The sequence below is a fragment of the Ailuropoda melanoleuca genome, chromosome 16, assembly GCF_002007445.2.
Source record: "Ailuropoda melanoleuca isolate Jingjing chromosome 16, ASM200744v2, whole genome shotgun sequence".
Taxonomy (NCBI): domain Eukaryota; kingdom Metazoa; phylum Chordata; class Mammalia; order Carnivora; family Ursidae; genus Ailuropoda; species Ailuropoda melanoleuca.
Window position 1 is genome coordinate 26,843,426 of NC_048233.1, and position 27,977 is coordinate 26,871,402.

A 27,977-nucleotide genomic window follows, 5' to 3' on the forward strand; every position below is an offset into this window, starting at 1 on the left:
CTAGACATTGTAAGTGGTAAAAGCAGTGGAATGGAAAACCAGAATCCCTGAACTATAGAGAGCCCCCCCCAGTCAAAGGGCCCCCCCCCATCTTTCCCAGGTACCAATATAGAATTGTGTGCTTCTGTTTTCATTATTTGGGGTCAACAATCATTTATGCAGCACGTACCTTATGCTCTGGTAACTTTTCACACAACAGTATTAATTTTCACCACAGTCCCGTGCAGCAGGTGTTCACGGCCCTATCATATTCTTTTTTCTAATGAGAAAATTCGGATTCAGAAAAGCTGAGTGACTTATTAGGTTGATACAACCAGTCCTCTGGGTCGAGAGCCAGTGCTCTTCCAACACACCGTATCTGCTTCTTCCAACTACTTAGATACACACGTCTTACAACCTTGCTGCTCAACGCGTGATTCATGCACCAGTATCATCAACCTCACGAGGAGCTTGTTAGAAACGCAGAGCCTCCGGCCCCATCCAGACCTCCTGAATCGAACCCTACATTTTAAAAAGCTTCTCTGGTAAGGTGTTTGCACACTGAGATTCCAGCAGAATTGCTCCATCAATTAGCCAAGGCATCTCAGGGAAGCTCCGGCTGCAAACCCCCACGGCTTCGGTCCTGTACGATGAAGACCTGGAGGGGAAACTGATACTGGCTCCACGAGTTTGAGTTCCCAGTGCTAGAAGCAGCATGCTCCAAGGCAATTTTACCTGGAAAAGGGTCTTCTATCATAGACCTTGGAAAAAAAAGTCATGTTTCCGGCACAGACCTTGCATTCAGCTGTTCAATTTAGCCAACATCTATCATTGGTCTATTACAAGTTAGCTATTTCCTAAGGGAGGTGGCCGTCCACGCTATCCTCTTCTTACTGGGGGTGAGCTAACTCCTACTGGGCTCCTCTAGACCCACAGTCCTGCCCTTAAGAGCAAGGTGTAACACCTGTGTGCGTCACTGGATTATTTTTGGGATGTGGCCTGAAAGTTGCAGGGTTGTAAGAAATTTGCATCACAGCTCTCTTAGTGATTTTTTTTTTTTTTACTGATTCATTCATTTAGTCAAGAAACATTTAAAGAGTGTCTGTGAGACTCTACAGGGGTCCACTATGTTCACATACTCCTGGGTTTTTAATCTAAAATATACCTTGAAGTACGTCTTTCCACGGGCACATGTAAATGAAAGCTAATTTTTTTAATCCTGGTAATTTGACTAATGCTTTCATGGTTAGCAGAATTCTTCCTCCAAGGATTTCATGTTTTTTTTTTTTTTAAGATTTATTTATTTTTTTTTAGAGGGAGATGGGCAGAAGGAGAGGGAGAGTGAGTCTCCTGATGCGGGGGGGGGGGGGTCAACCTCAAGACCCTGAGACCACAGCCCAAGCCAAAACCGAGAGTCAGACGCTTAACTAACCACGCCACCCAGGTGCCCCTCCTAACTCCTTATTAATGTTAATTTGGAAATGCTCCCCAAATCCACAAGAAGATTTGGGCTTAGGAAATTAAGGCTGAAGATTAAGTCCCTCAGGACGTAACTAGGATATTCTTCAAAATCAGCAGGAAAAAAAACCACAACAATTTGGTAGTAAAAATTTAGTGATTTTCATTTGTAATGACTCACATCAGTTAGAACAGCAACTTAAACCTTTTACATGTGAATTCGGTGAGATTAATTACCACTTAATGCCGCCTAGGAATCTAAACACTTGAGGCTGTCTGTTAACATTCACAGGACACACTGGTAAAGTTAACGACAAAGTTATTCACAGGGAACTTAACTCTTAATGAAAAAACTCTATCTCAGTCTCTTGAGGGATGGACACATTTTCAGGAAAATAGCTCACCATGTAATTTTGGTTAGTATAGGAGTATTGCAAGATGCAAAGACCATGCAGGCAAGCTATTTCCTCTTGTCACTGCACTCTTGGATGATTCTACTTTTCCCTGGGAGCCTTCGAGAGTCATTAGACAGCAACGGGTGTCAGGCACATGACACCCTAACACATATTTTATAATGTTTTTTTTACAAAAGCCCAAGAAACTCATAAGCAGTAATTGTGTTGTTTTTGTTTCTGAAAGGAAGAGAAATAGTGGGAAGAGCCAGTTCCTCTATTGTGTCTCTTTTTCTCAGCCTTTGGTGGGAGCTTATGAAATAGGTGTGATCTTGACATAATAACTTAGAGCAGATAATTCACCTCTTCTTCTTTGGTCATATAGTACCATGATTACCATGTGAGAACTGAACTTCCTTTCACCCCGATTCGGGCTTCAGAAGCATCCCTTTACGTATCCACATTACAGCCCATGTTTCTCTACTAATTGTCTCATATTAATTAAAAATTGCAGCAATATTCCTACAACTCTTTCAGTTTTGCTAGCTCACCCCTTCGTTCCCAACCTGTTTCTACTTCCCTTTTTCTTCTCCTACTACATGCAGACGACTGACATATATTTTTTCTAGAGCACTGCCTTCAACACATTCCTTTATATAAAAATCTTCATGAAGGCCCTGCTGCGTACAGACAGACTGTTTAAAACTTTCCACAATGTGGTTCTGAGCAACATTCCCAACATAACCAGGTGCCCACTGGTCCAGCCAGACTGCGTGGCCTTTGGCATTTATCCTACAGAACCTACGAGATCACCGCCTCTGTTGCTTTTCTACCCTCAGTGCACTTTAAAATCACTTCATGTGCTTTTAAAAAGATCTTGGTGTTCCTAGGCTCAGTCTCTTAATAGGAAACTCCCCATGCGAATGTGACAGTCATTCAGATGTGAGAAATATGGGTATAATTCATCCTCCTCGATTTACAGCAGTGGGAATTGAGGTTCCGAGGGCCTCAGTGACTTGCCTTGGTCCGAGCAAGAAGGCCGGCCCCAAGGAGGTCTTGTGCCTCCCAGCCTGGTATCCGAGCCAAGCTACTCCACAGATGGCTTTCTCCTCCTGCCTGCCCAGCTCTGCTTCCCTGACTCACCAGCTCAAAGCATGACCCCTCATCAGACCTTTGAAACATATAACAAAATTAGAAAACAGACATGTGCTGCCTTTCTTATATTTTGGTTTTCTTCCTGTATCCCTGTAAGGAAAAATGATGGTGGGGGAGTCGCCATCTGGAAGCCCTGTTCTGGCCTCCAAAGGGGCAGCTGCCCTTTCTGTTCTGCAGTTCGACATTCCAAAGAGTATCTGGGCTCCAACTCACTTTCTTCTCCAAGGCCCTGGCGCAGCACAGAGGGGCCCCTGCCCCTGCCTGGTGGAGAGGGCGCATCTGTCCACTCGAGCGTGGGCCGTGCAGGCAAGTTGTCGACACTCCCCAGTTCCCCAGGAGCTGGGTGTTGAACGTTTACTCTCTGCTAAGGACACAGTAAGTGATTCTTTTGCATTCTTTATTTTAGTTTTCCTTAAGTATAATGAGTTAGGAATAATTACTGCCAGTTTCAAGATTGAGAAAACAATACCGGCAACCGACACCCCAACGAAAATAAACTGAGATTTGGAGAGCTAAGTGATGTGCACCCAGCACACAGTTACTGTGACACCAGAATTCTCATGTAGAATTTTGAATCTGTCCCGTTCCACGTGCCGGCCACGCTCAGCACGTCTGCGCTCACTCTCTTCAATGTTAGGCGCTCTGAGACCATTACTAGGTTTTAAGCTCCTACACAGGCAAGACCCATGTCTTATTAATCTTACTTCTTTCATCCCAGTGATCTGCACACAGTAGAAATTCAATAATTTTAGTAAAGTGACCTGTACATAGTAGAAATTCAATAATTGCTAAATTAATTTAAGAAAAAAACATGGTTTTACTATTCTCTTTATTCCTAATCTTTGTAAATCTTAAATAAGTATTTCAGTATCCCAAAGAAGGTAGAGATGGATAATATTATCATCCACTTTATATCTCCATTTTTACAGCTCTGTCAATATTATAGAAGTAATCCTAAGGAAGACAGAAGCATCCCAAGCTTTAGAATCATAAGAAAATGACAAGTATAGTTTTTATGTATTGAGCACTTCCTACTTATCAGACACCGTTACAGCAGCTTCTCTGTCTTAATGCTGCATGGCAGTTAAGAGCACAAATTCAAAAACCAGAAGGACTGGCTTCGAATTCTACTTCTACCATTTACTAGCTGTATTTCTTTAGGCAAACTACCAGATCTCCCTGTGTCCCAGGTAAGTAGTATATATGTTTTGGCTGTTATTAGCTTGTTTAATGTTTCCAAAATCACCCATGAAAACCTATCTCCCTCTTCTTTTTTTAGTTAATTTTTTAAAACAAGAAGAGTGTAGTGTTTTTGAAATTCCCTCAAAAGTAATATACTTTCAGGGCACCTGGGTGCCTCAGTCAGTTAAGTATCTGACTCTTGATTTTGGCTCAGGTCATGATCTCAGGGTTGTAGGATCGAGCCCCATGTTGGGCTCTGTGCTCAGCATGGAATCTGCTTAGGATTCTTTGTCTCCCTCTCTCTTTCTCTCTCTCTCAAATAAATAAACAAAATCTTTTTAAAAATATGGAAGTATATTTTAAACTATTCACAAAAAAATTAGGGCTAGATGTCAAAGTGATTTTTTTCTCTGATACCATAACAATTTTTCTTAAACGTTTTATTTATTTATTCGACAGAAAGAGAGAGAGGGAGAGTGAGCATGAGTAGGGTGCAGGGGCAGAGGGAGAGGAAGAGGGACAAGTAGACTCCCCACTGAACATGAAGCCCAACTCTGGGGCTCGATCCCAGGACCCTGAGATCATGACCTGGGCTGAAGACAGATGCTTAACTGACTGAGCCATCCAGGTGCCCCCATAGTAGATTTTTAATACAGTTTAAATCATCATTAAATACACAAATGAATACATTGCACTAAATGTAAAATCACACCCCTAACAAACAAGTCATTACCCCTGGAAACTTCCTTCTAAGGCAAACACTCAGCCGACAAGGCCAAAATGGCAGACTGACAGTTCAGAATCCACTCAGCTGATGTCAGAACCACATAAAGGAGAGGGTCTGCATTTCTAGGGGTGATTGCTAAAGGTGAATATTTGGGCAAGAAAGAATCAGGAGCAATTTTGAGTCTTTTCTTCAGTAAAACCAGGAAAGCTTCTTAGAAAAGAAAGATTTAGGCTGTTATCTCCATGTGAAAAGATATTAAAAAAAAAGAGGCAGAAAATTTCAAATAGACATTATAAAATTTCTTAATAATGGGAATTACTATGTACTCTGACAGTACAGATCACCCCTGGGCCAGCATTAGACAGTATTAAAACTTCCTAATACATTCATTTTGGATCTATCAGAAGCAATTTGGGGAAATCAGAAGCCCATTTTCAAGGTAAGCCCCATCTGTAGAGAGCCACTCTGTTAGCCATTTACACTAAATTGACAGGTCAATCCCAAAGGGGAAAAATAGGAAAATAACACTTGCATCTGAATTGGCCAGGCCTGTGATTGAGCTAACGCCACAGGTTATTCCTCCGAATAACCCAGAAAAAGTCTGCACTAAGTAGCCCATAACTGGTGAATGAATTGATTAAAATCAAACCTCAGCACATCCCCCATGGACAGACACCTTCAGTCACAGGTCACACAAAAGAACATTCTGAACCCCTTTGGAAACTCATGTCACACTAGGGACTGTCAGAGCTTCTGTTGGGGGTTCAAATGGCACTGGTGGAACCATTAGGGACCCTGGGTAGGTGACAGGAGCAGGTAAGGGTAAAACCGTTCCAGCGTGATAATATTTACTGCCTTGCAACATCCTGCATTTGCTTATTCACCAAATAAGGAAACATCAAGTGACTGCACCAGCTGATGACCAACGATCCTCCATGGCCTAAAATATTTTGTCTTTGCTTTCCCTCAAGATTAACAGTCCTCAAATTTTAGTGCTTAAGAATCACTGGGTGTTTGGTAAAATGCAGAATCCCAGGCCTAAGATTCAGTAGGTCTGGGGTAGGGCCCAGGAATCAGCATTCTTACTAAGCCCTTCAGGTGACTGTCGGGCGTGGTCGTGAGCGTCTGCTTCAGGAAACTCTGCCCTGCTTCTCTGTGGGATTTGCCCCTTCAACTGACCCCGGGTATAAGGCTAAACGTGAGAGGATGATGAACGCCAAAAATGAAGGAAGATGCCCTGGGCCAATCACAGCCAAAAAGGGCAATCACAGTGGCCAGCTGATTTGCCCGATGACAGGGAGGCTAGCGTGGGGGGCGGGGTGAGGGCACGCTGAGAAAGACTGCAGCTGGAACAGGCAGTATTCTCTCCCTGTGGGTGTCTCTACTCTGCATCGAGCCTGACAGCCTGTGTCGTCCACGCGGGGATCACAGCATAAATAAAAATCTCCTAATATTGTGCAAGCAAAACTCTACTCTCTCAAGTTTCCCCCAGGAACTTCCAAAAGGCTAAAAGTCCTGAGAAGGTCTTCCTGGGACCAATAACATCTTCATCATTGATTTCATGAGCGAAACATTAAGTAGAAATTAGATCTTGCTTATCACGTGCAAATTTTGCCATTAAACCTTTGTAGCTTCCCAGGGAATTTCCCCTTTGGTTATACAGCAGTGGGGCTGTTTTTCTTGTGTGGTAAGTAAAAACGTCTGCATCATCTCGCTTTCCTGGCTCTATCTCAATGACAGATATTTAGGGAAAGCAAATAAGGCTTCACCATATTTTCTTTTCGTAATTAAGGACTTGTTAAGTTTGTCAATTTAGGAAACTTTTTGGATTCCTGTCTAAAATCTCATGACACGTTCATTTAAACTAAAAGCAGATGCTTGCTTTGAAAAAGTATTGACATTTTGGGAGAATTTAGGAAATGCCAGGAACAGAAATAAATGGATTTGGCAATCCACTTGGCAGCAGTAAAATTTCCCATTAACCATAGTGTGAACTTGGGAGTGCTGGGAGCTCCCCTAGTTATGATTCCATTGTTGGGAGTGTTTTGTTGTTGTTGGGTCCCAAAACGATGTCTCTCACACAGGAAAAATATTCTGATTTTGGGTGGGGGGGGTTGGAAGGGGGACACATAGACTTTGACAGTTTGAAAAACTGAATTGTGAAAGTCAAATTGTAAATATCTGACAGATGAGCTTTTCAGAACACACACTCCTCTATGGCTCTACTATCTCTCCTGTATAGGAAAAGAAAATTGGATCAGATTTTGTGTAGCCTCTTTCATGGTCACGTTAACTGAGCATATCTCTGGGCAATGTTGTGGGAATACAGCATTGAGTTTACTGGTGTCCATGCTGGTTGTGTGGCTTGACTTTTTATGGAAGTCGCACAGGACAATTGTCTGAAAGGCAGATTCATATTGCCGGGTGATGAAGAATGCATTTTTTTTTTCAATTCAAGACTATAATCACTATATTTAGCATTAAGAGAGTGGATGACCTAGACCTCACCCCCTCCGCCAACACAGGTCGGTCCGCAGGGTCAGGGTGTGGTCATTGTGGCCACAATGGGAGGCAGCTGGGGTGCCCACCCTGTGCCGTGCAAGTGGTCAAGCTTGAGTGACCTTTAACACCTCTCCCCGCAGCTGAAAACTGAGGAGCAGAATGGTAGGAAGTCCTGATGCCGGCGAGTTACAGACGGTCAGAGATGGGGACACCGCTCACATCAGCCCTCCCACGGGAGCTGGCACAGAGCAGGTCCCGAGGACATGTTCATCCAGAATCCCTCCCGTTTCACTCCTTTAGAAGGCTTTTGACGTCGTCATCAACTCAGTGAGGTCACTGCCCCGAACCCCGGCAGGATGCTTGCCTCCCCACGGCCTCGCTCCTGCACATCTCAAGCCAGCTCTGTGCCCCACGTGCAGGGAGGGGAGTGGGGAGTGAAAGGAAACAGTCCCAAGCCAGCATCCCTTCAAAGCTCACGCAAATATTTATGCTCAGCCCTTCCATGCTTTGAAGGGAAGCACAGAAACAGTGCTCCCAGTTTGGCACCTGCAGGAGAAGGCAGCTGAGAAGAGCCTGATTCAGCCAGGATTCATTCACTGCCTAGATGAAGGGTCTCTGTGATGACACAGTGGAATGGGCACACGCCGCGTTTTAGGCTCAGGCTGATTGCTGTCTAAATCCCAGCTCTGCCCTCAGTAGCTGTGCGACTCGGATGCGATGTTCCACTTGCATGTGCCTCGGTCCAAATCTGCTGAATGTGTCCATCAGTCTCCACCCTCAGGTTCCTGTAAGGGTGCAGTAAATGCACGCAGGCAGTACGCTCAGCAGACTGGTGCATGGGACAATGCAATAGATGTTACCTCCACTTGCTCCTTGTCTACTTCTCAGCCGGATTCCCATCTGGAATTTCCACCAGAAGCCTCACCGACTAACTTCGCAGCAAAACCAGAATGCTGTCCCAGTGCAAGTATTACATCGGAAGAGAAAAGGGGCTCTCAAGCTCCTTTCTGGTCTTCCACTTCAGTTAAGGGATGAGAAACTTGGGCATCATAGTGAAAACCACAGATTCTTGCAGTTAGATTTAAGGGATCACCTAGTCCCACCCTTATTTCAAAAAGGAGGAAAGTGAGTCTTAAGGAGGTTGAATATTGCCTGGAGCTGTTCGACTGCAGGGCTAGAAAATGCATTCTTTACTTCCTTCTGATTCTTTATTAATTTTATACCAAGAAGCTGAGCTTCAAATTGGAAGTGGGAAATTATGTCCCTGGGCTAATAATTAATCATCGCTAAAACTTATTTCATCTTTATTGGGGGCTAGGTCCTATGTTAAATACTTATAGGCATTCTCATGCATAGTACTCATGAAAACTAGTTACTGGTATTATTTCCCCTTTCATAAGTGAGTAATTGGAAGCATTGCAAAATAAAATTGTTTTCCCAAGGTCACACACTACCACATGGGAGAACTGAGATCCAAACTTACTAAGTTCTTCCACAGCTTCTGGTCGTGAGGAGAGATACAGAGACAGTGTGACAGCAAGATGTAGCAGGAAGTGCTGGCTATGGAGGCCCCCGATGATAGAGCCACTGCTCACAACCCGGCCCCCCACCCCCCACCCTGTCTGTAACAGGGCTCCCTGTCTGTAACAGGAGAGGCTGGCGCCTATCCTCTGACTACTCTGAGTGGGCAGGTGTATGCGGCGTGAGGAAGGGCTTTGTAATTCATCACGCAGGTGTCAGCTATGAGTGTGTTCATCATCCGTTGGAGGACAGGTGGCAGAAAGGTTGAGGGCAGAGAGCCCCGCAATGCTGCCCCGCAGACAGGTGGGACCACGGGAAAGCACCGGCTGGGTCCTCGCTGGAGGGGAAGGTGGGAGGAAGACTTCAAGGCAAGCTTCACAACCCCACAGTGCTTCCCACCCTGCAGACCACAGGCAAGCGTGGACCTGAGGCAACGTGGAGAACATGCATATTCCTCTTTCGGCCCTTCGTGTTTCTCCTCCTAGCTACACAGAGCTAAAAAGCTTCTGACAATATTTAACAGCTTAGATTTCAAATTTAGCCTCTGCGTCAGGGCAACATTGATCGACCGGACTTAAGATAAAAAGTTGAGATGCCTGGTCCCCTAAAGTAAGGTAATGCATGCAAGAAGAAATTCCCAATGGTTACCCTCATCTCTCTTTTTTTAAGTTTTTATTTTAATTCTGGTCAGTTAACAACCAGTGTTATGTTAGATTCAGGTGTACAGTATAGTGATTCAACACTTTCTTGTTCGTTTCTCTTACAATTATAATTCTTATAACTGACTTGTACCTCCTTTAAGCTACATCTCCCGTCAAGAGTTGCTCCAAGTCAGAGCCTAGCACAGGATCTTAAGGAGACCAGACTGCAAATGGAGCCCGGGAAACTTGTGGAGTTTAAGGACGGCTGTGGGGGCGGGGACTAATTTTCAGGGCAGGGGAGACCATTGAACACTCTACAGTCTTGTATTTGACAAAACAGTCAGGCCTGTTTAATGATCCTCTGTCAGAAATATTTATGCAAGGAGAGAAAAAACATTCCAATTCCTTCAGGAGAATGTAAACAAAACCGGGGATCCCTTCAGGCTTGCTCTCCCTCACAGTGCTTCCCCTGCAGGCTGTCTTCTGGCCTCACCAGAGTTTACTGCAGCCATCATAGCAAAAGAAGGCATTCAGAAAAGGGACCGGTCCTTGCAAACCGTACTATGGTTTTAAACAACTCACTCATGCTCAATTCATTAGCAATCACAGCATGAATGAACAGAGTTTTGGTAGGGGAGAGATACTTAACAAAAATATTTTAACAATTAGCAATCTGTGTAGACACAAGTAACTCCCAAATCTTGAGCAAAAAGGTAAACGTTTTCATCCTTTCCCAGATAATCCAGTTTGGTACAAACACTGAATGGAAGATAAAAATGCAAATGAGGAGTGGCTGGGTGGCTCAGTCTGTTAAGCGTCTGACTTGATTTCAGCTCAGGTCATGATCTCAGGGTCCAGATATCGAGCCCTGCGTCCAGCTCTGAAGCCTGCTGAAGATTCTTTCTCCCTTTCCCTCTGCCCCTACCCCCCTCCTCTCTTAAAAAAAAAAAAAAAAAGCAAGTGAAACCATATTTTAGGTGAACTAGAAGAGTTCTTTAAAACCTTTGCAATATTCTCTCCAATGAAGATTGCAGGTTTGTATTTCACATATGCTGTCAAGTGGTCAGGGAGAGACACCCAGCACGGGAGAGTGGTGGAAAAGACAGAGGAAAGTCCTAAATGCTAAAACATTTGGACTCCATGTGTGTATGGAACAGACAATCAGTGAAACTCTCAGCTGCCCCTCAATTTATAGGGAAGGTGGAAGAAGAATAGATGTTGGAAGTAAAAGAAAAAAAAAACATGAGACACAATGAAATGAAGAGCTTCGAAAGCAGGAGGAGGTCAATAGTGTCATATTCTTCACTTCAGAGACATTAGGGGTATGAGGGCCGAAAGAACAGGTGAGGACAAAGGAGAAGCACCAAGTCCTAACCATTCTTGCCGGTTTGATGGGAGACATTTCAGAAGGAGTTAGGAGAACAACTTGAGGGAACAGCTGAAATGAGAAAGATCGTCTCGGGGAATCTGGGGTATACAGAAATTTGTGGAATGGGAAAAATCTGAAGACCTAAGAGGGAGCCCACAATACTGGATGGGGGAAGGGGACAGAAATAGAATCAAGAACACATACGGATTTCACACTGATGCCTACTCGTGGCTAAAATATAAAAGACTGACACTACCAGATGTTAGGGTGTGAAGCACATGGATCTCTTACCGTTGTTGATGGGAGGGAAAGTGGTACAATGACTTTGAAGAATGGTTTGGGAGCTTCTTAAAACATTAAGAATTTACCCACAATTCTCTTAGATATTTATCTAAGAAAAATCAACATACAAAGACTGGGACATGAATAGTCACAACATTAATATTGGTAATAAACCTGTGAAGGAACCAAGTATTCACCCACAGGAAAATGGATAAACAAATTACAGTATATTTACACGATGGACTACTTCTCAGCAATAAGAGAAATGTAATGTGCAGCCACAGGAGTGAGACTCAACAGCATGCTGGGCAAAAATATCCAGATGCCACAAAAGTGCAGAGTAACTGATAACCTTTAAATTAAGATCTAAGACAGGCGAAAATATTATGGTGGAAAGAATCAGAACAATGATTGCCTCATGGGAAGGGGAAATTACTGGAAAGAGGCAGAGTATATAGAAAGAATTGTCAAAACCCAGATTTGTGCATTTTTTTTCCATATCAATGATGCCTCAACTTAAAAAAAAACAACAAACAGGGGCGCCTGGGTGGCACAGCGGTTGGGCGTCTGCCTTCGACTCAGGGCGTGATCCCTGCATTATGGGATCGAGCCCCACATCAAGGCTCCTCCGATATGAGCCTGCTTCTTCCTCTCCCACTCCCCCTGCTTGTGTTCCCTCTCTCGCTGGCTGTCTCTATCTCTGTCAAATAAATAAATAAAATCTTTAAAAACAACAACAACAACAAACAATGCATAAACATGATGTAAGCACTGGCCGTGTTAAGGAGGCCAGACAATTCTTCCTTACATGGAAGAGCAAAAGAAGGGAGAGTCCGTGAACATGCAGGACATTTTGAGGTAGGAAGAAGGAAATCTGCAAAAACTGACCTGGATTGATTTGAATATTCTTAGTAAAAGTAAGGGGTGTGTGTATGGGCACTAAGAAGGGGAAGAAGGAAAAGAAAAAATATTGAGAGGAACCATAAGACCATAAGGGATGAATCTCTAACGCCTTTAACCCCTGATCCTGTTTTGTTTCACAAGGCTCTCTCCAGAATTTTGATAGGATCCCCCTCAACTCAGATTTGTGTTTTTCATTCCCAACACTTGACAGATTGGATGAGGGTCTCGAGCATACATTCCTAACAGAGGTGAAAATTGCTTCTTGGAGTGGAGGTGTGCAGTGAAAATAAGATTAGATTACATGTAAAAAAATAAAACTAGATATGACAACGGTTTGTGGTCTCCCAAAGCTCAACATTATTAACAAATCTTATTCTTGAGTATTTATTGGGGAAGGAGGTGTTTAGGAAAAAATGCTTTAAAAGGCTCCTAGGGGAAGGGTGGGGGGCTGATAACGAAAAGGAGTTGGGAAATACTAGTCTAGGGAAAGCAAAATGCAGGCAATGGGGTACCTTGAGCTGGGGGCTTGGTCAGCAAGTGAATGATGGTCAAGGTGTGCAAGAGTCTAAGCTGATGTCACATGCATTAGTGAAAGGTGTAATTAGAAATGGGATTATAAATTATGAATATAAAAATCAGAGAGCACAGAGGTTGTAACAGTGGTGAAAAGCAGGGTGGCAGGAATGAGGGAGTAGGAGGGGAATCACACTGGTCATGGTCATGCCAAAACTAAGGTCTTAAAAAGGACAACTGAGCATGGAGAGGAGCTAGGAGGTGGCAGGTCATCATGATGACCCCATCAAAGGGTCAGGAGGAATGACAGAGTGGAAAGGGAAGGGTGGGCAGAGGTTAGAGGTTAAGGTCGAAGAAGAACATCAGAATTTGGGTGGTAGAGACAAAAAAAGGTCTGTATAAGAAGGCTGCGGCCTGCCCATGTTGGTGGGTGCCCAAAGCAGAGCAGAACTGGAGGTCCTGGGGTGAAGCTGGCAGAGAAACGGGGTGACTGATTCAAGTTGGGGAGGGGCTGCAATGGGATTGAGAGTACAGATAAATAAGGTTGGAGGTACCCTGAATACTACAGGTCACCATGGGACCGGGGGCAAGGAGTGAGATTTCCCTCCAAGGGGAGAGTACAGAACTTGCACACCCGAAGTTGACATCATCATATGTGAAAGGAGCTCAAAAAGCTTTTCTTTATCCAGTGGGTTGGCATTTCAGATTCCCTGAGGCTTGAAAAGCAGAGAAGAGGACAGCTACTATCTTGACTATATCAACTCCTTTTTATAAAATAAAAGGTGGTATATATAGCTACTGCCAGAGCTATAAAGAAATGTAATCCCAAACATTTCACTTTATTTCAAAGATAACAGTAACCCTTCTTCCCATGTCCTTTTCTTTCTTAGGATTTAATTTTCTAAAGGATCAGACTAAAAAATGTATTTTGTTTTTGAAATTCAACTTCTATATAGTTCAATTGTTGGACATCCCACTTCACTTTCTTCTGTATTTTGATTATAATATTTATTGTAATACCCATATAATGCCCATATCCTATCATGTGAATGGAAGGGAGTTTTGGCAATGAGGGAGACATGATGTAATTCTTTAAGAGGTTCTTTTCATATTCTGTTTCAGTAGCAAACAGTAGCAACTATTTTATCCAAGCAGTCATACAAATATTTTCCCATGCCCTGAATTTACATATTTGATTATATTCTCTTGAGCCATCAGGGACTTCTGCTCTTTTCATCCATAAAACGTTTATGCTAATCTTGCCTATTTTCTTTTACATTTTAGGTTCCAAGCAAAGACAACAATAATTAATATAAATTAAGAATGCTGGCATGGAAAGCTGTTCCTTATTAATCTGTCACACGGTAAATATGCCTCACAGAATCATAATAGGTTAGTGTCCAAGTCCAGTGAAACGGTCAAGAAAGAGGCCAAATATATTTGGATAACATTCATTGAAATCTATTGCTGTGAACAGGTCTAAAGCTGGATGTCGTATAATTCCAAGAATTCAAAAGAAATTTGTCTTCAGTGCTATAAGATTCTTGGAATGTTCTGACAGAATCACATTTTACTTAGAGCTTCTGGCCTGGACAAAGTCTTGCATTTCTCTCAAAGTCAAGGTCATTAATAAAGGTCTGTGCCGTCCAATACAGCAGCCACTAAGCACGTGTGGCTATTGAACACTTGAAATAGGACTAGTCTGAGATAGGCTGTAAGTATAAAACATACACTGGTTTTCAAGAATTACTTATAAAAAAATGCACACTAGCTCAGTAATATTTTTACATGTTCAATTTTAAAATTAATTTTTAATATTGATCACATTAAAATGATAATATTCTGGATATACTGCGGTTAAATAAAATACACGATTAAAATTAATTCTACCTTTTTTATGTCCTGAAATATGGCTACCTGAAAATTTTAAGTCACAGACCTGGCTCTCATTACATTTCTGTGGGGCAGTGCTGCTCTGGGCTGTAGCCCAGTTTTGAGGGGAGCCACAAGGAGGCAGTCAAGTGTGGTCAGACAGGTTTAGTTCAATTGCCACGCCTTCTCTTTCTTCCTTAAGGGGGGCATTGGCGCATTGCTTCTCCAAGCCCTCCTTTTGTCATTTATGAAACAGGAATAATGACAGTGCCCTGCTCTCAAGGATGATATAATCTAACGCTTGCATCTAAAAAGACGCTCAGGTTCTCAGAATGAGCATTAACTTCTAGATTAAAAAAAAAAAGGGAGGGGGCACAATTTAAAAAACTTAGCTGCCTAATGAGAAACAGATAGGGTAAAAATCTTAAATAGTAAAATGGATTGGATCAAACACAATTTAAAATATCCTTATCTTTTTTTGTCTTGACCCATTGCTACTTAATAGCAGACATATATTAAGGAAAGTGGAAATGAAACTCAGAGTTAACTAAATGTGGATTAGCTTTACTTTCTGGTCACGTCTCTCTGCTACTGAAGGACATAATGTAAATAAACATTACCGTTTCCTTAAAAAAACAAAAACCCGTGATAGACCTTTCTCGCAAAAGGCAATCACATGTCATTAAACAGCTAAATATTAAGTAATTTTTGGGTTGGAGAGCTATTGGGGCAGCATGGAAAGTGACTAGAACAGGAGTCCAAGGGCAGGGATTCAGTCCTGGGTCTGCCAGAGCCTAGCCAATGGCACATGAGATCTCTGAGCCTTGGTTCTGTAAAATGTGGATGTGGATGATAATACCTTTCACGACAAATTAAAGAGCAAATTAAATAACACATATGAAAATACNCACATGAGATCTCTGAGCCTTGGTTCTGTAAAATGTGGATGTGGATGATAATACCTTTCACGACAAATTAAATAACACATATGAAAATATNATATGAAAATACGTATCTGTAAACTGTAAAGTATTATGTAAATATTGGCTATTATCACAATTTTCTTCCACTAGATTGTAAGGATAATCTACATGGGTATATCCACTCTGCTCTCTGATGTAAATCAAAAGAAAACCAAAAAACAAAACCACAGTGGCTCTGTACAAGGCACTCCTCTTCTCAGGACCCTCGTTCCCTCTTCTTCCTCGTCTACTTTCAAGAGTGACTCGGAGGGCCTCATTTAAAAAAAAAGATGCACTCAGGGAACTGCAGTCTTACATAAATGTAAGGCATTGTTGTTGGTTTGGATCATTGTCAAGAGTTGATTTTGACAAAATCTCTGACAAAGAGAGAAAAAACCCTACGTTCAGTATCCAGGACTCCCTCCTACTGTGAAAAATAGCCATTACCACGGTCCAAAAAATAATTCCTTGTCCTTTTCACTCACATATCCTCATTCATGATAACAGCCAATGACGATAACACGTGACTGAAAAAGGAAGGTTAGAGCGCGCGTCTCGGCGAGATGGCATGTAAGGGCTGCCGACTGTCATTTTTAACTAGGGCCGCATTCAGTACAATATGATCTTCATAACTGCAGGACAGCATTCCTAACAACAATGGCCACTAGAGCTGGCTCTTTGGTGGAACAAATACTCATCGATGTGGTCTTTAAAATCAGTACTGTGTGATCCAGGCAACCCAAAAGACACTGACAGCACTTTATCCAGCCATAAAATTATTTGCTCTCTAAGGTAGGACTTAAACAGATACAGCAATGACTTGATAAACATGAGTCCTTGGGACTTCACATAAAGAAGTAAGAGCTCATAAAAATAGGCGAGTAAAAAAGCACCCTACTGACCTGCAACTATTACCTGCAATAACTACTCGTTTCCCCACATCTCTTGATTGGTTATTATTCTCTATAGGCGCTGACCAGTCCTAAAATGGCTTTTCTGTCACAGCGTGTCCCACTTCATTCTTAGTTGTTTCTCGTCATTCTCAGCGTGTATGAAATTGTAACAAAAAATTACCTAATTTGAAAAAAAAGTGTATTTGGTTTTTGCTGATTTATACTTTTATTTCTTTCATTTGAATTGTACTTTCCCTGCATTTACGTATTTTTGTATAGTGTTCCTTGATTTCGTGCTCCCGTACCTGGACAAAGCCATTCCTAAGACTCAGGACGGCATCTATCATGTCATACGATATATTAGGCTGTTCTGTGATTAACCCACTCCAGCGCTTCTGTCCAAATGGGATTCGATAAAAACACACGTTAACACACATTACAAAAAAGGACCAATATCTATCTGCATGTGTCGAATTCAAGGAGAAAACAGGAAGGTGAAGACGTTGCATCGCATGGAGTTACTGAGGCAATGAAGGCAACCCCGTGAGGGAGAGGACAAGAGGACAGAGCAAACCATGAGCTTTAAAGGTACCCGACGAGGGCTCTAGAAGTTTAGAGACTCAGAAACCAATTCAGTAAGTGTGGAGATTTTTTTAAAAAGATTTATTTATTTACTTTAGGGAGAGAGAGAAAGAGAGAGAAAGAGGGGTAAGGGGCAGAGGGAGAGAGAGAGGAGGAATCTCAAGCACATTCCATGTTGAGCACAGAGCCTGACTCGGGGCCTGATCTCATGACCCTGACTGAGATCATGACCTGAGCGGAAACCATGAGTCAGCCAGCCGACCGACCGAGCCACCCAGGTGCCCCCAGTAAGTATGTAGAATGTCAGCACCCCAACAAGCAGAGATAAATACATCACTACATTCTCATTCCAAACATTTTTCACCCGATTTCCACTTCCGATGTTTTCAACCTGTTTTCTTCAGTTTAGAAGTTAAATCCCATAACTGCCACCATTTCGTTATTGCCAAAACTACAGATGCCGGCACCATCACCAAGAAGCCTAGACTTTGTATTAATAAAATTATAAGATGCAAACCTCTTTTAGTCTACAGTGATACAAATTGCACTATCAAACTTTTACAGGGCAGTGAGTGAAAAGCAAACACCAGGGACTGACTGTACCTAGCAGGTCTCCCTAAAAGCAAGAGTTACCATGACAGGTCGAGGCCGACTTCGCTCCGTTTCTTACTGCTAGTACACGCAGAACACGAGCCATGGTTACGTCATCTGGCCGCAGCTTTAGAGCACACTGCTCTTCCTAGACAAGGGCTTTGCCCAAAGTATACTCAGGGAATACTTGGGAAATGCCTTACCAAAAAAAAAATTGACTTTGGGAAATGTATTCCATATTGCCTTCTTGGAGATTCACAGGACATGTAGCATATTAACGGTTCTTGCAAGAGGGGGAGTCTTCTTGGTCTAACTCAACATTTCCTAAGTTTACCTGACCATGTAACCCTTCCCTATTCCTACCCCTCTACAGGCAACCTAGAGACACCTTCCAGAACTAACACTTCCAGAGAGACACTCTGGGAAATACTCTTTTGGACTGATGAGGGATAGAATTATTTCAGATGGACATGACCTCCTCTCAAAGCTTGAAAACCCGATTATTCCACTCTGGGAAGAAGAGACAGGAGCACAACCAGATGAGCATTAAGAAGGAAAGGATCTCCTGAATTACAAGACCACCAGATCAAAGGTACACACTCTACTTACTTGAGGAGATTGCCGAGATTGAAAAGAGCCCGGTTGTGCTGTGGATTTAGCTGGAGAGCCCTCTGATAGTACATCTTTGCCTCCGCTGTGTCTCTCGTCAGTGTTCCAAGGTTGTTCAGGGCACTTGCGTGGCGAGGATACAACCTGAAAAATTAGAAATATTCAGCCACGATTGCTCAAAAACTTCTAAGCTGGGCACGATGTGCTTGTTCTCCCGCTCCCCGCCCCCCCCGGGAATGCCACAACCAAAATGAAACACTGAATTCTNAATGGAAGGGAGTTTTGGCAATGAGGGAGACATGATGTAATTCTTTAAGAGGTTCTTTTCATATTCTGTTTCAGTAGCAAACAGTAGCAACTATTTTATCCAAGCAGTCATACAAATATTTTCCCATGCCCTGAATTTACATATTTGATTATATTCTCTTGAGCCATCAGGGACTTCTGCTCTTTTCATCCATAAAACGTTTATGCTAATCTTGCCTATTTTCTTTTACATTTTAGGTTCCAAGCAAAGACAACAATAATTAATATAAATTAAGAATGCTGGCATGGAAAGCTGTTCCTTATTAATCTGTCACACGGTAAATATGCCTCACAGAATCATAATAGGTTAGTGTCCAAGTCCAGTGAAACGGTCAAGAAAGAGGCCAAATATATTTGGATAACATTCATTGAAATCTATTGCTGTGAACAGGTCTAAAGCTGGATGTCGTATAATTCCAAGAATTCAAAAGAAATTTGTCTTCAGTGCTATAAGATTCTTGGAATGTTCTGACAGAATCACATTTTACTTAGAGCTTCTGGCCTGGACAAAGTCTTGCATTTCTCTCAAAGTCAAGGTCATTAATAAAGGTCTGTGCCGTCCAATACAGCAGCCACTAAGCACGTGTGGCTATTGAACACTTGAAATAGGACTAGTCTGAGATAGGCTGTAAGTATAAAACATACACTGGTTTTCAAGAATTACTTATAAAAAAATGCACACTAGCTCAGTAATATTTTTACATGTTCAATTTTAAAATTAATTTTTAATATTGATCACATTAAAATGATAATATTCTGGATATACTGCGGTTAAATAAAATACACGATTAAAATTAATTCTACCTTTTTTATGTCCTGAAATATGGCTACCTGAAAATTTTAAGTCACAGACCTGGCTCTCATTACATTTCTGTGGGACAGTGCTGCTCTGGGCTGTAGCCCAGTTTTGAGGGGAGCCACAAGGAGGCAGTCAAGTGTGGTCAGACAGGTTTAGTTCAATTGCCACGCCTTCTCTTTCTTCCCTAAGGGGGGCATTGGCGCATTGCTTCTCCAAGCCCTCCTTTTGTCATTTATGAAACAGGAATAATGACAGTGCCCTGCTCTCAAGGATGATATAATCTAACGCTTGCATCTAAAAAGACGCTCAGGTTCTCAGAATGAGCATTAACTTCTAGATTAAAAAAAAAAAGGGAGGGGGCACAATTTAAAAAACTTAGCTGCCTAATGAGAAACAGATAGGGTAAAAATCTTAAATAGTAAAATGGATTGGATCAAACACAATTTAAAATATCCTTATCTTTTTTTGTCTTGACCCATTGCTACTTAATAGCAGACATATATTAAGGAAAGTGGAAATGAAACTCAGAGTTAACTAAATGTGGATTAGCTTTACTTTCTGGTCACGTCTCTCTGCTACTGAAGGACATAATGTAAATAAACATTACCGTTTCCTTAAAAAAACAAAAACCCGTGATAGACCTTTCTCCCAAAAGGCAATCACATGTCATTAAACAGCTAAATATTAAGTAATTTTTGGGTTGGAGAGCTATTGGGGCAGCATGGAAAGTGACTAGAACAGGAGTCCAAGGGCAGGGATTCAGTCCTGGGTCTGCCAGAGCCTAGCCAATGGCACATGAGATCTCTGAGCCTTGGTTCTGTAAAATGTGGATGTGGATGATAATACCTTTCACGACAAATTAAAGAGCAAATTAAATAACACATATGAAAATACGTATCTGTAAACTGTAAAGTATTATGTAAATATTGGCTATTATCACAATTTTCTTCCACTAGATTGTAAGGATAATCTACATGGGTATATCCACTCTGCTCTCTGATGTAAATCAAAAGAAAACCAAAAAACAAAACCACAGTGGCTCTGTACAAGGCACTCCTCTTCTCAGGACCCTCGTTCCCTCTTCTTCCTCGTCTACTTTCAAGAGTGACTCGGAGGGCCTCATTTAAAAAAAAAGATGCACTCAGGGAACTGCAGTCTTACATAAATGTAAGGCATTGTTGTTGGTTTGGATCATTGTCAAGAGTTGATTTTGACAAAATCTCTGACAAAGAGAGAAAAAACCCTACGTTCAGTATCCAGGACTCCCTCCTACTGTGAAAAATAGCCATTACCACGGTCCAAAAAATAATTCCTTGTCCTTTTCACTCACATATCCTCATTCATGATAACAGCCAATGACGATAACACGTGACTGAAAAAGGAAGGTTAGAGCGCGCGTCTCGGCGAGATGGCACGTAAGGGCTGCCGACTGTCATTTTTAACTAGGGCCTCATTCAGTACAATATGATCTTCATAACTGCAGGACAGCATTCCTAACAACAACGGCCACTAGAGCTGGCTCTTTGGTGGAACAAATACTCATCGATGTGGTCTTTAAAATCAGTACTGTGTGATCCAGGCAACCCAAAAGACACTGACAGCACTTTATCCAGCCATAAAATTATTTGCGCTCTAAGGTAGGACTTAAACAGATACAGCAATGACTTGATAAACATGAGTCCTTGGGACTTCACATAAAGAAGTAAGAGCTCATAAAAATAGGCGAGTAAAAAAGCACCCTACTGACCTGCAACTATTACCTGCAATAACTACTCGTTTCCCCACATCTCTTGATTGGTTATTATTCTCTATAGGCGCTGACCAGTCCTAAAATGGCTTTTCTGTCACAGCGTGTCCCACTTCATTCTTAGTTGTTTCTCGTCATTCTCAGCGTGTGTGAAATTGTAACAAAAAATTACCTAATTTGAAAAAAAAGTGTATTTGGTTTTTGCTGATTTATACTTTTATTTCTTTCATTTGAATTGTACTTTCCCTGCATTTACGTATTTTTGTATAGTGTTCCTTGATTTCGTGCTCCCGTACCTGGACAAAGCCATTCCTAAGACTCAGGACGGCATCTATCATGTCATACGATATATTAGGCTGTTCTGTGATTAACCCACTCCAGCGCTTCTGTCCAAATGGGATTAGATAAAAACACACGTTAACACACATTACAAAAAAGGACCAATATCTATCTGCATGTGTCGAATTCAAGGAGAAAACAGGAAGGTAAAGAAGTTGCATCGCATGGAGTTACTGAGGCAATGAAGGCAACCCCGTGAGGGAGAGGACAAGAGGACAGAGCAAACCATGAGCTTTAAAGGTACCCGACGAGGGCTCTAGAAGTTTAGAGACTCAGAAACCAATTCAGTAAGTGTGGAGATTTTTTTAAAAAGATTTATTTATTTACTTTAGGGAGAGAGAGAAAGAGAGAGAAAGAGGGGTAAGGGGCAGAGGGAGAGAGAGAGGAGGAATCTCAAGCACATTCCATGTTGAGCACAGAGCCTGACTCGGGGCCTGATCTCATGACCCTGACTGAGATCATGACCTGAGCGGAAACCATGAGTCAGCCAGCCGACCGACCGAGCCACCCAGGTGCCCCCAGTAAGTATGTAGAATGTCAGCACCCCAACAAGCAGAGATAAATACATCACTACATTCTCATTCCAAACATTTTTCACCCGATTTCCACTTCCGATGTTTTCAACCTGTTTTCTTCAGTTTAGAAGTTAAATCCCATAACTGCCACCATTTCGTTATTGCCAAAACTACAGATGCCGGCACCATCACCAAGAAGCCTAGACTTTGTATTAATAAAATTATAAGATGCAAACCTCTTTTAGTCTACAGTGATACAAATTGCACTATCAAACTTTTACAGGGCAGTGAGTGAAAAGCAAACACCAGGGACTGACTGTACCTAGCAGGTCTCCCTAAAAGCAAGAGTTACCATGACAGGTCGAGGCCGACTTCGCTCCGTTTCTTACTGCTAGTACACGCAGAACACGAGCCATGGTTACGTCATCTGGCCGCAGCTTTAGAGCACACTGCTCTTCCTAGACAAGGGCTTTGCCCAAAGTATACTCAGGGAATACTTGGGAAATGCCTTACCAAAAAAAAAATTGACTTTGGGAAATGTATTCCATATTGCCTTCTTGGAGATTCACAGGACATGTAGCATATTAACGGTTCTTGCAAGAGGGGGAGTCTTCTTGGTCTAACTCAACATTTCCTAAGTTTACCTGACCATGTAACCCTTCCCTATTCCTACCCCTCTACAGGCAACCTAGAGACACCTTCCAGAACTAACACTTCCAGAGAGACACTCTGGGAAATACTCTTTTGGACGGATGAGGGATAGAATTATTTCAGATGGACATGACCTCCTCTCAAAGCTTGAAAACCTGATTATTCCAATCTGGGAAGAAGAGCCAGGAGCACAACCAGATGAGCATTAAGAAGGAAAGGATCTCCTGAATTACAAGACCACCAGATCAAAGGTACACACTCTACTTACTTGAGGAGATTGCCGAGATTGAAAAGAGCCCGGTTGTGCTGTGGATTTAGCTGGAGAGCCCTCTGATAGTACATCTTTGCCTCCGCTGTGTCTCTCGTCAGTGTTCCAAGGTTGTTCAGGGCACTTGCGTGGCGAGGATACAACCTGAAAAATTAGAAATATTCAGCCACGATTGCTCAAAAACTTCTAAGCTGGGCACGATGTGCTTGTTCTCCCGCTCCCCGCCCCCCCCGGGAATGCCACAACCAAAATGAAACACTGAATTCTTCCTTTATTTTAATGGTTTGTCCATGTGAAATCTTAATGGTCAACTAGGTGTGCAGCTGCAGAGTTGGGGTTAATGTAGAGTTGCTGTTGGAATGCCTCGGACAGTTGCCTTCCCGAAACTTTCCTAGCCCGAACAGTCGCCCTGTGACCAAGAGATGTAGGCATTGTCCCTTAGGCTATGTTTAGCAGAACTCACAGACCATGCAAATTAGCATATCATAGCTTTCCCGTAAACAGATCCTCCCTCTTTCAGTAAGACCCCTTGTCACACATCAAGTGCTTGAGGAACAGTGATGAGGATTTGTGATTATCCTGAAGGACCAATAAAAGTGGGAGCAAAGAAGAGCAAAGGGTCTCCATCTCAGTGTTGACCCCCTTGCCTTCTCCTCTCTTTCACAGAAAAGTCTGGCGTAATCTTTCATCCGTCAGTACAGGGATTGCTGGCCATTCCCGGTACTGCAAGCAAGTAAATATGGCTGGAAAGCACATATTTGACCCTTAGTGGCATAAGTAAATAACCCCCAAATCGTGCAAAAATATACAGTATGCAAATCTATCAAGGGTTAAACAAATTTTAATCCTTTGGCGCCTATAATCACTTCCAATTTGCTTTGACAGAAAATCCTCATTGCCTCGTTGCTTCTGACTTTTTGGGCCGGTGGGACCGCTGAGCAGCCGCCTGTATGGTGCCCACTATGTACACGAGACACTGGGGGTTCCCTGGATGAGGGCATCTTCATGAACGTGTCTGGACTGGACGATCCCTAAGACCGCCATTATTGAGAAAGGATAATACACAATGTCTTCCCATAAAAATAAACTTTATTCCTAAAATGGCTTTCCTTCTTGGCTCTCGTTTTCCATTTTATCTCCTTTGCCTCCTCCTACTGTAATTTGGTATGAACTGTCCTGATACAGTTCTCAAAATGAAAATCCTGACAAACACTTTTAAAAAAAATTAAGTAATCCACAACCAAGTGAAAATAGTATTCCCAATGTTCAAAAGCAAATGTAAAGGCGGATCGGGGATACATCAGCAAACCAAATTTATGCTGATTAAGGAAGGAAGGGCTTCAATTTACTTCCTTAACTCAAAACCATCAAGAAGGCAAATCCGCACAGCTACACGGCTTAGTTGTTTCTGCTATATTTAGAGCGGAATATTTAGCAGACTAAGAGGTTCACTCCATCTCTGTCACCCGGAGTACTCTGAATACGCCCGTGGAACTGCTCTTAATGTAGAAAAGCCAAGATAATGCTGAAGAAATAAAAATAGGATGTGTACTTGTCAAGTCTCTTGACAATCAAATGACATGCTTGCTTCCTCCCACTCTGTTCCACACCTTCTAAGATTAATTATGTTTTCAGACAGAAGGGGGTCCTATTAAAACTGACAAGACAAGTCTCATGGGTTTGGTTTTTTTTAATCCTTACTTAACCCAAAGTTCCCCAAGTTTATTTGACCATATAATCCTCCCTTCCCTACTCCCTTCTAAAGCAGCAACGAACACGAACATCCCTCAGAACTAGCATTTTCAGGATGACATGTCAGGGGATGCTCCCCATGGCTGACAAGGGACAGAATCTACTTGGAGGTATGTTATGTCCTCCCAAAGCTTGAAAGCCCTAATTACTCTCAATGGCAGTAGAGGCTGTTNTCTCATGGGTTTGGTTTTTTTTAATCCTTACTTAACCCAAAGTTCCCCAAGTTTATTTGACCATATAATCCTCCCTTCCCTACTCCCTTCTAAAGCAGCAACGAACACGAACATCCCTCAGAACTAGCATTTTCAGGATGACATGTCAGGGGATGCTCCCCATGGCTGACAAGGGACAGAATCTACTCGGAGGTATGTTATGTCCTCCCAAAGCTTGAAAGCCCTAATTACTCTCAATGGCAGTAGAGGCTGTCGGGGAGAGAGACACTATGAGAAGAGGCTGGGACAAGGAAAGCACACTGGGCCAGCACATGGCACTGTTGTTAGTCTCTCTCAGGTCACCGGCACTCAGGCGAAGACAACCTGAGGTCCCTGGTGGTGGTCCCATCACCCCCAGCCTCACAGTCCTGAGGGAAGGAGTCCTTGGTTCGCTCTCTGAGATGCCACCAAGGAACATCAGAGCTATGATGAGAGACAAAATGCTCTTGGACCTGCTCGTGCACCCCATGCCCACAAAAGTCTCCTAGGAAGCTTGTGTCCAAGAGCGATTTTAGAAGTGGTTACAGAAAGCCTATCGCAGCCAGGACTCGAAATCTTCAAGTCAAAGAAACTTTTTTTTTTTTTTCTGGCAGGGAGAGATGATGAACCAAGATCTCTGACCTCCCGAAGATTTAAGGGATGTCCAGTGAACACGGTGAGAACAATTCTTGTTTCCCTGTTGACCAGCTGTAATAGGAAGCTTTCCGGGGACATCTGCCTTCTTAAAACTGGATCTTTTCCTTATTCCTTGAGGCTTGGGAGCCCTTGAAATCAATGTCTGAGATGGAAGCACTACCAATGGGAAAGGGCAGTCTAAATCCAATAAGGTCTTCCACATGCACTCACCCACCTCTTGCCACGCCGTCCACACTGTCAAGCAGCTCCTCTCAGCATTGGCTCTCCGCCCACCTTGTCAAACTTCATATTCACTCAAGATCCCACTGTCACTTAAACACTCATGAGCTTTCACATTTCGCCGAGTCCAAAAATGGGTCTCTTTTTTTTTTTTTTCCAATTCAGAAACTGACTATAAGTCCACACCAAACTCTCAAAACCAGAAACAAGCAGTGGGAAAGGAAGCAACGAGAAACAGACAGAAGCACGGTGAGGAAAAGGGCCTTGAGTGTGACTTGTGCTCCAAGAACTCGTCTGCCAGCTACAGTCAGGGAAGAGGCTGTATGTTAAGAAAGACTCCTGACCCGGGGAGGAAGGGGAGTGCTGGCCTCTAGAGTGGTTTACTGAATCTACGGCCACGCAGAGCCCTCCACCTGAGAAATGCGTGATATCGTGTATTCCTGGTAACAGTAAGCGTCTGCTAGCAACATCCTGTCTCACTGGGTATCTGATTCGGTTCAGCTACTCACAAGCAAGCATTGCATTATTTATAAAACAAAGCTGAATTTCATCAACAGGACTCTTCAATAACTAGGTCAGGAAAAAAACCCATTTTATTTTGAGTTTTAGATAGATGTAGATATTCTCTTAAAACACATACTCTTCTCTTGTTTACTGAAGACCTATGTAAGGACAAGGTTATTTCCTGCGTTTACTTTCTAAATGAACTTGTGTTTGAATTAGCTTGGGTCCAAGTCAATACCGAGGTCTCCAGGAGGGGAATTTTCTACTGCAAAAATGAACAATTTAAGAGATGCTTATGTTGCCACATCCCTTGTCAGAATAAATTAAGCCCATCTTGACTTTAACTTCTACGGGTACCTTTACAAAAGTTCTGTTAGTGATTATTCCCTTCCCCGTCTAAAAAAATCCCAACAAAAGCCTCACTGAATAGAATGCAATGGTGATTTTCAGACCTAAGACGAGTGAACAGCCATGGGATTTTCTTTCTCACACTCTTACTCAATATTTGTGTTGCTTATGGGGTCTCTCTTGCTATTTCTTTATTATTGTCATTTTTATTTTGGTGAGTTAAATTTTTTAAATTTATTATACAGAAAATATGTTGTACTGTCAAGCAGTTCCAGGGTATAACGAAGCTTATTTTTTCTCTAAAAATGAAATCTTGGGGCGCCTCGGTGGCTCAGTCAGTTAAGCATCCGACTCTTGATTTCGGCTCAGGTCATGATCTCAGGATCATGAGACTGAGCCCTGCATGGGGCTCCCCGCTGGGCGGGGAGCCTGCTTAAGATTCTCTCTCTCCTTCTCTCTGTCCCTCCCCCTCCAAAAAATAGAATAAAATAAAAATGAAATCTAAATATAGAGATACAGTTCTACGAACTGAAGATAATTTTTTTCAAGTATTGGATAATTTGTATTCTTGGTAAGTACATGTCCATTTGAGCATTTAAGGGGTTCTTAATTTTTATCTAGTAGCATTTCCTTAGGCAGAATTGATAAAGTAGGTAGTTGCGTATTTTTTTTTTTTTAAAGATTTTATTTATCCATTCGACAGAGATAGAGACAGCCAGTGAGAGAGGGAACACAAGCAGGGGGAGTGGGAGAGGAAGAAGCAGGCTCATAGCGGAGGAGCCTGATGTGAGGCTCGATCCCATAACACCGGGATCACGCCCTGAGCCGAAGGCAGACGCTTAACCGCTGTGCCACCCGGGCGCCCCGGTAGTTGCGTATATTATTATTCCTCTCCATTCCCAGTTACCTTAGTTCTGAGAATCGACATCAACAACATGTTAATAGATCATCACTGGGGGTGGGAACAAAAGAAAATGGGTCCAAAGGGACTTAGGATATATTAATGATACTTCACACTTTTTCTTCCATTATCTCATCTAACCCTAACTTTTTTTTTTTAAAGATTTTATTTATTTATTTGTCAGAGAGAGAAAGAGAGCGCCCAAGCAGGGGAAGCAGCAGACAGAGGGAGAAGCAGGCTCCCTGCTGAGGAAGGTGTCTGATGTAGGACTTGATCCCAGGACCCTGGGATCATGACCTGAGCCNAGGATTTAATTTTCTAAAGGATCAGACTAAAAAATGTATTTTGTTTTTGAAATTCAACTTCTATATAGTTCAATTGTTGGACATCCCACTTCACTTTCTTCTGTATTTTGATTATAATATTTATTGTAATACCCATATAATGCCCATATCCTATCATGTGAATGGAAGGGAGTTTTGGCAATGAGGGAGACATGATGTAATTCTTTAAGAGGTTCTTTTCATATTCTGTTTCAGTAGCAAACAGTAGCAACTATTTTATCCAAGCAGTCATACAAATATTTTCCCATGCCCTGAATTTACATATTTGATTATATTCTCTTGAGCCATCAGGGACTTCTGCTC

The 27,977-nt window shown here is 42.4% G+C and overlaps 1 protein-coding gene across 1 annotated transcript in view; it reads right to left on the bottom strand.

Annotated features, from left to right (window-relative positions):
- Positions 1-27,977, bottom strand: part of TMTC1 (transmembrane O-mannosyltransferase targeting cadherins 1) — a 274,127-nt gene that overhangs the window by 34,190 nt on the left and 211,960 nt on the right. The window lies entirely within an intron of this gene.